The 14,734-nt window shown below is 41.6% G+C and overlaps 1 protein-coding gene across 1 annotated transcript in view; it reads left to right on the plus strand.

Annotated features, from left to right (window-relative positions):
- The first annotated feature begins 1,620 nt into the window (after positions 1 to 1,620).
- LOC112225898 (sodium channel protein type 4 subunit alpha B) overlaps positions 1,621 to 14,734 on the plus strand; it is a 63,100-nt gene continuing 49,986 nt past the window's right edge. Inside the window, exon 1 of the mRNA XM_042307285.1 lies at positions 1,621 to 1,730. The gene's annotated coding sequence lies outside the window, so the exon portion shown is untranslated. The remainder of the gene's footprint in view (positions 1,731 to 14,734) is intronic.

Raw genomic sequence — 14,734 nt, forward strand, 5'->3', positions numbered from 1 at the left:
ACTGGCGCAGTACTGACACAGTACACGTTAAGGGCAAATATGGACAGTCATGACCCATTACTAAATGGAATAAAAATGTGTCATTGATGTTTATGTATCTGGACTGCTTTCTTTTATAAGGTCCATTGACCTTGGTCCATTGGTTTTGTTCTGTCTTGCTCTTGGGTGAGAAACTGGGTATGTTCTCACCCGAATGTTGGTAGATCATATTACTGGAGTTGTACTGACCAAGGGAATAGTTGTTGGTTATTGACAAACCAGAAGGATTTATGTAAGCCAAATAACATATCCACAAATAGACTCCTTATAAATCAACTCGATCCAAATAAATATTGTGCTTAGATTTCTGGTTTAAGATTATTATGTCATAATTTTTGGATCGCTTGGTGATAATTGCTATGTTACAATGTGACTTTGTCTTGTCGCGAGATTAAATACTATCTGTTTGCACAGAAAAAGACTGCATCTTCAAACTACTCATTTACCATGCTAGCAATATGGAAAAACATGCTTGTGCAATAGACAAAAAAATAAATAATAATAATTCATCAAGACTTTGATGACATTTTGAGTACATTTATAGAGCAACTTTATGTAAATTCATACAGTCAAACATGTGTTTATGCACAATGTGACATGCAGTAATTGATATAATTAACTACAATTTAAGATGATTACTCAAAATGTGTGCTATACAAAACCTGGGAACTAAAGCTATCCTTCAGATTTAATGAAAGCCATCTGAAGCAAGTTCAGAGTGTAAAGTTGTATTAATTTAGGCCTGGCTTATACTCCAACTGTGCACCCAGCCAGGCAGACACACTTCACAACAAGACAGTCGTTCTTTCAGATAGCAACTACGGGGAGATGCCTGTACAAGTGCTCCCTCGTTTGAAGAGTTTTAGTTCTTACACCGTTCTCAAAGTTATATAATGCCTTCTTAAAATGAATAACATTTTACGAAATCTCTATAATATTTGTGTAATGTGGGATGCAGTGATTGACTGCATGTGCTATTTTTTATATGTTAGAGTGCAGGTAGCCTATATGCATGCATGTGTAGGTTATAACATTGCATTAACTCAAGTGCCAGGCACTCAAATTACCCTTAAATTGTATAACACCATTTAAATTAAATAAAAAAGAGCGTTAGAAAGACTACCACTTGAAAACTGGCATTGACAATCTATCTAGGCCACTCTAGAGGAAAAGCAGAACAGGCCAGTCAGAGTGGTAGGCAGCAGCATATTCCTCGCCTGTAGAGTTTTTTTTTAAAAGTATATTTAAATGACGACCTCAGAAATGGATAGTCTTGAATGTTCTCTTGCATCCCACAACGTTTTGGAAGAGCGGGCTAAAACACTCCTCAAGTCATGACTGCATTACTATTTCACTATTCCTGTAGTAAATGTTGCTGTCATGTCCTCAATTGTATATAAAATTACTAAAATTAACGTTTCGTAGTGCATTAGCCTATCTTTACTAAAGCACGAGAAACGAGCCGCGGTTAAAAAGTGTGAGAAGTTTGGACTAAGTGATGATCCTACCTGAACGAACTCTCGGGTTTCATTCAAGACACACCATGCGTCAGCAACAGCTGTCCTGCAGCGTGGACGGTCTCTGAGAAGGAGGAAAGGTTATCAGCGAAGGCTTGAAAGAAGACTTACCACCGGGTTACTTGGCTTTTGTGGGAATACATTTTTTTTTGTTGTTGTTGTTGACAGGACAAGGTAAACCAGGTTGGGTAAACAAAAACACCGAGCTGTCCGTAATCTTTTAGCGCCGCGGTGGGGCACTTGAGCGGTTCGTTTGCGTTGGACTTTTTGAAGTCAGTCTGTCAGTTGGGGCTTTGAACTTCACATAATCTTCTTGCTATGTTTACAGTGTGGTGCGATCATGACAACATGGCCGGTGGCTTTACAAGATTGAATTTATTCCTGCCAAGTAAATAATTGAATCACTGACATCTTGAAGTTATTTTTATAGCCTATCTATAGAAACAAGTGTAGTGCCTTGGCTATTGCCGGTTTCCTACATAACCAAGCCTACACCTGTCTCACCCAAGAAAGGCTACAGTCGATTAGTTTACTCGTCTTGTGATCCAGTTCTATGATATCATGATTTAAAGTACTGACACATTGGTCATTTATATAGAAAATGTATATTATTAAGCTTCCTAAAGACGTTAGGAGTCATCCACGGGTCATTACTTTCCCAGATGCAGCCTAACCATGTTGCTGCAGTTGCTGGTTAATTATGGGATATCGTGAACACAAGTTTATAAGCATGGGTTGAAACACTATTGGACTTTATGGAGTATAAGTTTGCTCTGTGATGTCATTTCATAGTCTTCTGATGTATTTCATAGTATTTCAGCTGTCATCAGGAGGTCCTCCCAACACCGATTTGTACACTGGATATATGGACATTTTTGGTCTGACCCCACTTGCGTGGATATCAACAAAGATTAAGAGTATGATATATCCTTGATCGTGTTTTTTTCTCTCAACATGTGTCATAGTTGACTGTGTTCTCAAAAATACAACACACAGTTCTCTCTATAAGCCAAATGGCACAACGTTCAGAGGTTTTTGGATTTAGCCAAGAATTTCCAGCAATAGCCTACAATTGCTGGTAATTGCATGAACGAACCATCTTTCTCTGTCAGTTCCGTAAGTCATCCGTTATTTGAGAATCTGTTGCAGTTTCTCTCATTTACCAGGAAGACAAATCTCCCTTTGGATGTAAACATACAGCAACACACACACTCACACTCATGGGGGACGTCTTAACTTGGATCAAAGTATCGATACCATAACACAAGTACTGTACTGGCTGCTGTGAGATGTGATTTGTAGAAATGGCATGCTCAGCAGGTTAACATGCCATGGACATAGCACGGCGTTTACGCAATAGCCACTGCTGTGACACAGGGGACAACTGTGTATGTCCCTTACAGAAAATGAATTAGGCGTTTACTACTGGTATGTGTGTGAAAAGCATCAAGATTGGCGTCAGTGAATAACCAGAACTTTCCCTTTAACGTGATGTAGAGCAGGCAATGGTGGAAACTTGTCTGGCCAGCCGTGCTCAATTTAGAGCGCATCTTAACTTGCATATGGTGAGCACGTACCGTTTGTTAGGTTTTCACCTTTGTTTTACAGAGTACGTCATAGATGATGGATGAGTGCATGCCACATTGTGATTCGGAACTTCCAGTATAGTATAGATCCCTCAAACTCAACTCTGGACCTCGAAGCCAGTTCCAACTCATTTTTGTCATTGTTCCCCTCTAATCAGGGACAGATTTAGACTTGGGACGCCAGGTGGGTGCAATTAATTATCAGCGGAAGACTAGCAGGCTCCGGGCCTCATAGGGTATACCCCTGGTATAGATCATCAAAATGGATGTAAAATGTCTACTTCCTTTTCAATCTCCTCTACTTGAATTCAATGACACATCCCAGGCCGGGAGCCTCTATCAAAACAATCAAGGTCTTATCAAATTCACAGGTCAGGAGTCAAAGGACACAGCATAATCCCAATTTGTCACATGCGCGTTTCTTTCTGCAATGTGAAAGATGGAATCAGAAGCTGAACATTAGAACACAGAGTCCGTCGTTTGAAGTCTTTAACACCTCATCCTATTGCAGTAGGCAGCTAGCTGGGCTTTATTTGCGTAGGTGCTCCATCAGATTTATTATTATTATTATTTTTATCTCAGACTGGAGGAGAAGGAGACATGTCCGGCTCTGTCTGTCTGTCTGTCTGTCTGTCTGTCTGTCTGTCTGTCTGTCTGTCTGTCTGTCTGTCTGTCTGTCTGTCTGTCTGTCTGTCTGTCTGTCTGTCTGTCTGTCTGTCTGTCTGTCTGTCTGTGTGTGTGTGTGTGTGTGTGTATGTGTGTTCTCAGATTAGAAGGGAGAGGAGCGCACTAAAAGCACAGAACACTGTATCTCATCTCGCTGGAGGATCTCACTGTGTGTGTGTGTGGTTGGAGGGGAATTCCCTTTGATAATGATACCATTATATCCTGACAACCCTGTATCCAATCTCTGTCCATCTCAGTGGTGCTATTTGCATCAGGGGAAATGCCTCTCAGCTGGCTTTGTTTGCCGGGCATTCTGTGGTTTGGTTTTGTGTTGCGGCCCACCGTGCTGCCGTGCTGGTGCATCGCATCGGTGTCAGAGGGAGGCACATATTAGACTGTGTTTGTGTGTTAGTGCTGTGCAGTACTTCTGTTACAGGCAGAAGATATGTGTGGGGGTTTGAGTGATTTTGACAGCAATGGCTTAGAGTGATAACAGCAAGTGAAATTGAGAGTGATTCTTTGCCAGTGCAACAGGTTAGAAGAGTTAGATGTGAAAGTTAAGCGTATGGGGCTAGAGTCTGTCTGTCTGTCTGTCTGTCTGTCTGTCTGTCTGTCTGTCTGTCTGTCTGTCTGTCTGTCTGTCTGTCTGTCTGTCTGTCTGTCTGTCTGTCTGTCTGTCTGTCTGTCTGTCTGTCTGTCTGTCTGTCTGTCTGTCTGTCTGTCTGTCTGTCTGTCTGTCTGTCTGTCTGTCTGTCTGTCTGTCTGTCTGTCTGTCTGTCTGTCTGTCTGTGTGTGTGTGTGTGTGTGTGTGTGTGTGTGTGTGTGTGTGTGTGTGTGTGTGTGTGTGTGTGCATGCATGAGCGTGTGTGTGTCTGTTCAAAGATGAAAACGCACAAAATGTCTGCGTGCGGTATGAGTGAGTATGACAGTGTCAAAAGTTGGTATGGGTGAGTAAGATCTTCTCAGAAGTCTCTGGTGCTTGGCGGGATGCCCCCACAAACAGGTACATGTGATGGAGAGGAGGAGGTGTTGAGGGGGTTGGGGGGGCCTAGAGGACACCTGCACCTGTCTCCCCCAGCTTGGCTCCTGTCTCACCTGCCCCTCTAGGCCCAGTTGTCTTATTTATAGAGATGATGGCTTCATTTCCAGCCACAAGGGGAGGGGGGTGAAGAGATGCTGCATACGTGTGTCTAAGCTTTGACCGCTGCTCCTCCAGCCCTCTATGCCAAACCATGCAAATCGGAGCCTCTGGCGTCCAAGACAGACAGAGGAGGCACGTCTCCGGGGGCCTTGCGCTGCTCCTCGATTGCCCTCATTAGACATGTACAGTAGATCAGGTTGTAACTCTTTTTCTGTATTATTAACTGTCAGCACAGTCCCCTCCGTTGAAGTCACATTGCTGGTGGAGAGGCCTTGGGCCTTGTCCTACGGCCTTGCCTCTTGTGTTGCGCCATCCTCCTGTTCGCCTTCCCTCCAGGGGACGATGTTGGCAAAAACACATAGTTTTGTCATTTGGCGGCTTTCCTGTTGGAGGTCACTGGCGGAGACTAGAGGATCCGTTTTTGGTCAGTTTGTAAGGGAAAACTATTTGGCACTTGTGGAGTCGAGGAGGGCCAAGGGGGACTTTTTTGTTCTCTGTTGAGTGTGGGCTGTGTGTGACAGTTAAAGAAGGCCATCTGACTTGTGCTGGTATGGGGTACTTGGGTTTTGGGGATAACCTGATATGGGGTACTTGGGTTTTGGGGATAACCTGATGTGTTTCTAAGGTTCCTATAGCTGTTGATCTCTGTTGTGGGATAGAGTAGAAAAGATACTTACGCAATTCGTGCTTTCAATGGCAATCCAAACCAATACTGTGCTGGCTTGATTATATTTTCTTTCACATTGTCCTTTCCAGCATGGTTCCAGCAACTATGGTAGATGCATAACCAGGCTGGTGCAGTACAGCTTGGTTTGGCTCAGCTCAGTAGTGGGAACAGGGTGTGTCCCCTGGGTGGAGGATGAGGGTCAGAGGGGGTAACGGGAGAGGCAGGCAGGCGCCATGGAGAGTGGCAGATGCCTCATGTACACTTGGACCCAGAGTGTGTGTGAGTTTGTTAGGGAATCAGTTTTCTCTTCTGGTCAGCTCCCCATAGAAAAAGGGGAATCTGAGAATTGGTTTACCAACTGAAGATGAGGTCTAAACCTCACACCTACTGTACCTATTTATGAATGGCTCCTCCTTCAGTATAATGTGCACTACACACACATCATGGCTCTACTTTGCAAACTCAACCATGTGCTATTCTCATTATTCTTTTTGATGTGTGTATGTTCTGTTTATGACTGTGATACCTGTTTGAGGGTTATGTTATTACACATTTTTACAGGCGTCAGATTTGCTGGAAACGGGCTGGAAAGGCAAATGTGAAAAGATAATGTCTGAACCAGCACAGAACAGTTCAGGTATTACTATACAGTACAGTACAGCATTATTAAAGTGGCCAGAAGGGACTTAAAATCCCTGGTAGGCAAGGGCTTCGAGAATGCACGCAGCTGCCTCAGTGTCCTCTGGCCTGAGTGTGCTGGAGCTGGTAGTTCAGCTACATCTAGTCTAGATGAACACATTCTGCTGGGTGAGGAGGCTGAGTGGGGTTGACTAGTGGGTGACAGGGCGTTGAAGAGAGGGACGAGAGGTATGAGATATGGCTCCCCATGAGAGCAGGAGAAAAGAAAGAGAAACTCACAGGATGGGGGGGGAATCAGGAAACGCCACCCCTGTGCTGTGTACCCTCTGGGGGGAGTACTGCCAGCCAGCCATGGGGACAGAGAGAAGGAACATAGTTCCCAGTGTTTGTGTCCTTTACAGCCTGGGCCGACACGACACGCTCCCCGGCATGGTGTGTGGCGTCCCTTATCGCAGCGATAAGTGGATTTCTGACATGTCGGTGACGAGTGGCTCCCTGGGAGATGACGGTCCTGCTGTATTTCATATCACGCGGTGGAACAACGGGGACGACATGATCTCATGGAGTTCACATGCGTTATCTGGCGTGGCGAGGGCTTGTGGGTCTGGAGTGGGTGCCATGAGATGACTTGGCGCTTGACAGGTAGGAGGGACAAACAAAATCTAGGAGAGTGTCTTATGCATTTGGTCCAAGGGGGTAAAGGGGTCAGTCACTGGCGCTGCTCCTGAGGAAAACATCACACTTTTTTGGCTGGTGGATGATATTTCTGGACATGGTTGAAGTTGACCCTGATTCCCGTGCCTCAGAAACATGGATATGTACCCAGTCCTTCCAGAGCGCCTCCCCCACTCTCCCCCACCCCTGTCGCTCTTGCATGTCAGCGCCGGCAGCCTTTAATGTCTACCAAATTATCTTTGCGCAGGAGCCAGAAGCCTAAAGCTGTGTAACTTAGTTTCCGGATAGGAATACCATCACTCTGCATTCCCTGGCTGGCTAGTGTAACACACATCGGGTCTCTGTATCCTGTCTTCCACCCGCTTCTATCCCTCTGGTATGTCTCTTGTCAGAATAGTCCTGTAGACCGCGGCATGTTGACATGCACAACGTATAGAGCACTTCCGTGCTTACTGCTTAGCCCCATGCTTGAGATGAAGTTTATATAATAGCTTAGGCAAACTTCCGTGCTTAGCCCATGCTTGAGATGACGTTTAGACAGTTTATCTTAAAGGGGTGATATTCAAATTACACATTTACGTACATTTTCTTAGCTTGAAAGTAGTTTATAGGCCACATTGTATGCAGCTAGGGTTGCAAAGGGAGGGTATATTACTGGAAACCGTTGACGTTTACCAGTAAACTACCAACACTATTGCGTTATATAGCAAACGTGCCCACTCTGGACTTGCCACATGTGCTCTAGCCAACAGCTCGCAGATACAGTGCGAGTAGGCTATGTACATTATGAGATTATTATGGATAAAAGCAATATTATTTTTATTTGTCAAATGGCAGCCAAGCGTCCATCGTCATGTCAGCAGAATATGACCCTCGATATTTATTGGAAAGGAGCATTAAGCTCATCACTTTGCACATTCACCACCCTATGAAGTGCATCATAACTTATTTAATCTGTATCCTAATAAACTGCATGGTTTCCCGAGCCGTAGTGGGAGGACCACACAACATATCATCGCGTGACTCTGATGGTTATTATATCAATATTTGCGTAGAAAGGTGTTTCCACGCCATTTCTCGTGTAATACATTTTACCGACACAAAAAGATCCCACCATGTCGAAGGAACAAATTGTCTGTCAGCATTTATAAAATAGTTTCTTCGGCCCGGTCATGACTTTTTTCATGCGTCAGGTAATTTGATCGCATTAAATAGTTGGATGGAAAATTGGTTTCTGTAATCTTGAGTCTATTTGAAGGACTATATGGAGAGCATGCAAGCGTTTGGCTAACGGTGTAAACATCTCCCTTAATTCATTTTATTTATTTAACCTTTATTTAACTAGGCAAGTCAGTTAAGAACAAATTCTCCGCAGGAGATTTAAAAAAAAAAAAATATATATATATAAATATAGGACAAAACACTCCTCACAACAAGTGAGACACAACACTTCATACAAGCGCATCTCTGGAGTACTGGGCTGACTCAAGCATAAATACCACCCTGTAGAACACAAAGTCTAAGCTCTCGATAAGGTGCCTGTTCTTCCTGTTATAGCATATGCTGACGGCCCCAGATAACTGATGCTGCCCGGCAGAGACGTTTTTGCACTGTTTGTCTTATTGCCTGTTGCTCGGCTGTTACATATACAGTATCAAATGTTGTGGTATCAAATAGTGCCCAGTTTGGATGACTTCAGTTTCATCTGCTGCCCCCCACCCCTTCCCCTGGCACTCTGGGCTGCAGGTCACACATTGGGGCCCAGGGCTTTACAACTAAAGGGTAGTTACACATGTTAACAACTCCGCGAAGGAGGCCTCCTGACACAGAAAGGGCTCATAGGGCTCTGGTCAAAAGTAATACTTTGTAGTAGGGGTTGGAACCAAAATTATATATATTTTTTGTTTCGATGTTCCGACCAGTAAAAAGAAGTTCTGAACTGGTTCAAACCAAAAAAAAGTTATGGTTTATATTGTTCCTCTCTGTTCCTTTTTAAACTTTTTTTTTGTTTTACATTTAGCTTGACAATGAATTACTTCGAGCAGCTTGCTATGGAGCTTGCAAGCTATAGATGTTCACATGCTTTGGAAAGAAAGTGCAGGGCGCAGATGCGGCTGAACTTTGGTGGGTGGGAAGAGAGCGAGAGAGGTTGGGAGGTGCAGGTAGCCTACACAATCACACATGCTGGAAAAGATTTTCAGCTGGCAGGCAGACACTGGAATACGTATCTGAGTGACAGAGTGAGGGCTTTGCATAGGTGCATCGTTGCGGTATTCGTGGGACTGGGAAAACATTCACACGATTTACATCAGCACTGCTCATTCTCAGATGAACAGACGGACAGACAGACAGGCAGGTGGACAGACAGACCTCTTTAAGCAAACAGAATTTGAATTATTTAAAGGTCTGGTTGGGTGCAGAGTGTGTGTTGTAGGCTCCATAGAATGACAGACAGAAAGGAAGAACGACAGACAGACAGAATCAAACAGAGACAGACAGGGTGGCAAGCAGACAGACAGAACCACAGACCAATAGGACTCTTTTAGAAAGCATGTTTGATTTGATTATGTTAAATGTCTTGTTGTTGTGCTGGGTGCGTGCTGCAGACTTCACAGGAGTGAATGATCTGGAAGTGGCCTGTTTCATAGCAGTAGACCAGGACCAGAATGGAGAGTGTAGCCTAATAGTTGTGGGAAACCAGAGGCAGCCATCCATCTCTGCCAGGATAAACGCAAGACAAACTGGGAGCGACATGTTGGAAGGAGGAGGGGAGGGGAGGATAGAGGGGTTGTCACAGGCCGGGCACATACATTAAGGAGGGAGGGGTTGGCATGTGTGTGTGTTGAAGGAAGCAGTCAAGTGCTAGGAGAGGGGCAGGGGTAAATGGGGGGTGGAGGGGGCTAGAACGTGTAAACAGAGTGGATAGGATTTTAACCCCATGCAAAATAGAATGTGGCAGAGTTCTGAGCTGTCAGAAAGCTCTGAGCCGGAATGCCAACGGCCTGTTTATCGGCACGATGTAAGGCAGGGAGGGAGCGGAGGGCTAGCGGGTGAGGAGCTAGGAATGAGCAGAGTCATCGCCGGTACTGTAACCCGACGCCTTACCATGATTGTCTGTAGCAGCTGGGCAGCCACCATGTAGAGAGGGGTACTGGTACAAGAACCACACTCCCCTGGAACCATTTACTTTCCTAGGCCAGCCATGATATGATCCAGGCAGGCCCACTCCATCCTCTAACGTGAGGTCCCTACGTTGACCTCAGGGGTAAAAAATCATGCAAATCTGGATAGTCACTCACCCTCATCATGACAACATCCCAACCATTGGTGGTCCGTGCTGTTTCTATTACAGCATATTGGATGACTGTCATTCATATTGCATTCACCCAGCTCAATGCTTGAATTTTCCCATTGGAACCAAAAATCTCCAATATGGACTCCAGAACAAAGGACAAATTTACACAGGTCTAATGTCCATTGCTCATGTTTTTTTAGCCCAAGCAAGTCTCTTCTACTTATTGGTGTCCTGTAGTAGTGGTTTCTTTGCTGCAATTTGACCATGAAGGCCTGATTGACACAGTCTCCTCTGAACAGTTGATGTTGAGATGTGTCTGTTACTTGAACTTTGTGAAGCATTTATTTGGGCTGCAATTTCTGTGGCTGGTAACTCTAATGAACTTATCCTCTGCAGCAGAGGTAACTCTGGGTCTTCCTTTCCTGTGGCGGTCCTCATGAGAACCAGTTTTATCATCTCGCTTGATGGTTCTTGCAACTGCATTTGAAGAAACTTTCAAAGTTCTTGAAATGTTCCGTATTGACTGACCTTCATGTCTTAAAGTAATGATGGACTGTCGTTTCTCTTTGTGTATTTGAGCCTTTCTTGCCATAATATGAACTTGGTATTTTACCAAATAGGACTACCTTCTCTATCACCCCCACCTTGTCACAACACAACTGATTGGCTGAAACGCATTAAGAAGGAAAGAAAATCCACAAATGTACTTTTAAGAAGGGACACCTGTTAATTGAAATGCATTCCAGGTGAAGCTGGTTGAGAGAATGCCAAGTGTAAGCAAAGTTGTCATCAAGGCAAAGGCTAGATATTTGAAGAACCTCAAATGTAAAATATATTTTGATTTGTTTAGCACTTTTTTGGTTACTACATGATTCCATGTGTGTTATTTCATAGTTTTGAGGTCTTCACTATTATTCTACAATGTAGAAGAAAAACCTTTGAATGAGTAGGTGTTCTAAAATTTTTGACCGGTAGTGTATATATACTACGAAATATAGCTAGCTCTCTATCTCTCTCTCTTTTGCTTCACCTTAATTTTGGAAGAAATGAATTTGTTCAAAACTATTGTCTTTCTCTCTGTTTGAGTCAACTACTCACAACATGTTATGCATTGCAGTACTAGCTAGCTTTATCTTATGCTGTCAGTACTAGACATTCTCTGATCCTTTGATTGGGTGGATAACATGTCAGTTCATCCTGTAAAAGCTCTGATAGGTTGCTGGACGTCCTCCGGGAAGGTTTTAATAATTACTGTGTAAATCGATGGAGGGGGGAGAACCATGAGCCTCCCTGTTGCAGAGGGACAGAATCTTATTATTGAGGTTTTCTGCAAAGACTTGGGGCTTTGGATTTAACCTCACACAATTGTTATCTTCCTAACATGCTTACTGGTAAATAGATTTGGGGAGATAATCAAATGATCAGTCTGTAGTCTAAAGATTATACATGTAACAACTATTAGAATAATGATGTAGAACAAGCTCATCATCCGTCATTATAGCTATGCAAACTGCATAAAATAATTACCTGACTGATTTAACTCATCGAGGCAATCCCTCATGTCCAATAGTGTTGCAATTCTGATCTCTGATCCTCCTGTGATCCAAAGCTGAGCTTGGCGCAGAGCAGGCTTTTACACTGAGCACAGCCCTTGTGTGGATAGAATCACGTACTTGTGAAGTCGATAGGAAGTATTAGGGACAGTCCAAGTAAGGACAAAATCACTGTCCTCGAGTTGTGGACAATATGGGACAGTCTGACAGCTCTGTAATTACTTCTCATACAGTCACCTCGAAGTGCTGCGGTCGTGAACATGTAGTTTCCCTTGAACTAGATAATATTGAGATTTTATACACATTTTGTTGCCATGTCCAATAAGTCTTGCAGCTGCAATTAACATAAATAGTAATTGCAGTAATAAACATCAAAGACAACTTAACTAGCCATAATATAGGAAGCTTTCTGCAACAATTCACTCTTTACATTCCAGACCGTGTCTGTTCAGTGACTTGAATGGAACCCAGTGATCCACTGGCCTTGATTTCTCTAAGAACTACCCATCATGAAGTGGCTCCATTCAGTAGAACAATGTCCCTGTGCCCCCTGCTACGACACATCCACACGGGTAGAGAAGTTAGACTATGGGGGCGGGTGTGCAACAAGAATGTGAACTTTTTTTCCGACCTGCATGGGGCTGGAGGTGGAACTTTTGTCTTAATCCAGCAAAATGTCCAGCAGTCTAAAAAGGGGTTCCTTCAGAACCGGTCTATGTGTAAAGAAAGGCACAACCATAGAGTGAACGTATAGCGGAGGGCTCTGCAGTCATGCTGTCCCGAAAGGTAACACTACTGGAAGCCTGGGAGAGGCACAGGACCTTTCTGAGGAAGAAAGCTAAAGACCTGAAAGATGCCCTTGTGGATATTCACTTTTAAGGAGGAGGGTGGTGATTGGGGATCCACAGTCTCAATGTTAGGTTGCGAGTTAGAAGTTCTCTGTTTGTCCTTAAAGATGTGATGGTAGTCAGTGCTCGATTATCGACATGGTTGGTACACTCAGAAAATAACTTTAATAAAATAATAATGTCCTAAATTGAATGAACCACATTGGTCGTTGTATGCAAGAGGGAATGGGTTTGATTCTCAGCCAAAGTCGACAGGTTTTGTTGTACTACGTAACATTTTATCTACATATATTCTATTGTGATGATTTTATCCTGGATTTTGTCAATATTTTGTGATGAGTACAGCAAAGCAGATATTCAACGCATTATTTTACAATTTTAACACATTATTTTACCATCTTTAACACATTATTTTACAATCTTTAACACATTATTCTACCATCTTTAACACATTATTTTACAATCTTTAACACATTATTTTACAATCTTTAACACATTTTTTTTACCATCTTTAACACATTATTTTACAATCTTTAACACATTATTCTACCATCTTTAACACATTATTCTACCATCTTTAACACATTATTTTACAATCTTTAACACATTATTCTACCATCTTTAACACATTATTTTACAATCTTTAACACATTATTCTACAATCTTTAACACATTATTCTACCATCTTTAACACATTATTTTACCATCTTTAACACATTATTCTACCATCTTTAACACATTATTTTACAATCTTTAACACATTATTCTACAATCTTTAACACATTATTCTACCATCTTTAACACATTATTTTACCATCTTTAACACATTATTTTACAATCTTTAACACATTATTCTACAATCTTTAACACATTATTCTACCATCTTTAACACATTATTTTACCATCTTTAACACATTATTCTACCATCTTTAACACATTATTTTACAATCTTTAACACATTATTTTACCATCTTTAACACATTATTCTACCATCTTTAACACATTATTTTACAATCTTTAACACATTATTCTACAATCTTTAACACATTATTCTACCATCTTTAACACATTATTTTACCATCTTTAACACATTATTCTACCATCTTTAACACATTATTTTACAATCTTTAACACATTATTCTACCATCTTTAACACATTATTTTACAATCTTTAACACATTATTCTACCATCTTTAACACATTATTTTACAATCTTTAACACATTATTTTACAATCTTTAACACATTATTCTACCATCTTTAACACATTATTTTACAATCTTTAACACATTATTTTACAATCTTTAACACATTATTCTACCATCTTTAATTAACACATTATTTTACAATCTTTAACACATTATTCTACAATCTTTAACACATTATTCTACAATCTTTAACACATTATTCTACCATCTTTAACACATTATTTTACCATCTTTAACACATTATTCTACCATCTTTAACACATTATTTTACAATCTTTAACACATTATTCTACCATCTTTAACACATTATTTTACCATCTTTAACACATTATTCTACCATCTTTAACACATTATTTTACAATCTTTAACTCATTATTTTACAATTATTGCAACTGGAATTTTGAGAAATTATATGATACAAATTTGTATTTCCTTGATTAATCAACTGGAACATAACTTTTTAATTTTTTTAAATTAGTTGTTCAGTAACCTAGCGTGACGTCTGTGTGTGTGCGTGCATCAGTGGAGATTTTAGCATGTACAGTTGAAGTTGGAAGTTTACATACACTTGGAGTCATTAAAACTAGTTTTTAAACTACTCCACAAATGTATTGTTAACAAACTATAGTTTTGACAAGTCGGTTAGGACATCTTCTTTGTGCATGACACAAGTAATTTTTTCAACAATTGTTTACAGACAGATTATTTCACTTATAATTCAATGTATCACAATTCCAGTGGGTCAGAAATTCACATACACTAAGTTGACTGTGCCTTTAAACAGCTTGGAAAATTGCAGAAAATGATGTCATGGCTTTAGAAGCTTCTGATATGCTAATTGACATCCTTAGAGTCAATTGGAGCTGTAGCTGTGGATGTATTTCAAGGCCTACCTTCACAG

The sequence above is a fragment of the Oncorhynchus tshawytscha genome, linkage group LG27 (genome assembly GCF_018296145.1).
Source record: "Oncorhynchus tshawytscha isolate Ot180627B linkage group LG27, Otsh_v2.0, whole genome shotgun sequence".
Taxonomy (NCBI): domain Eukaryota; kingdom Metazoa; phylum Chordata; class Actinopteri; order Salmoniformes; family Salmonidae; genus Oncorhynchus; species Oncorhynchus tshawytscha.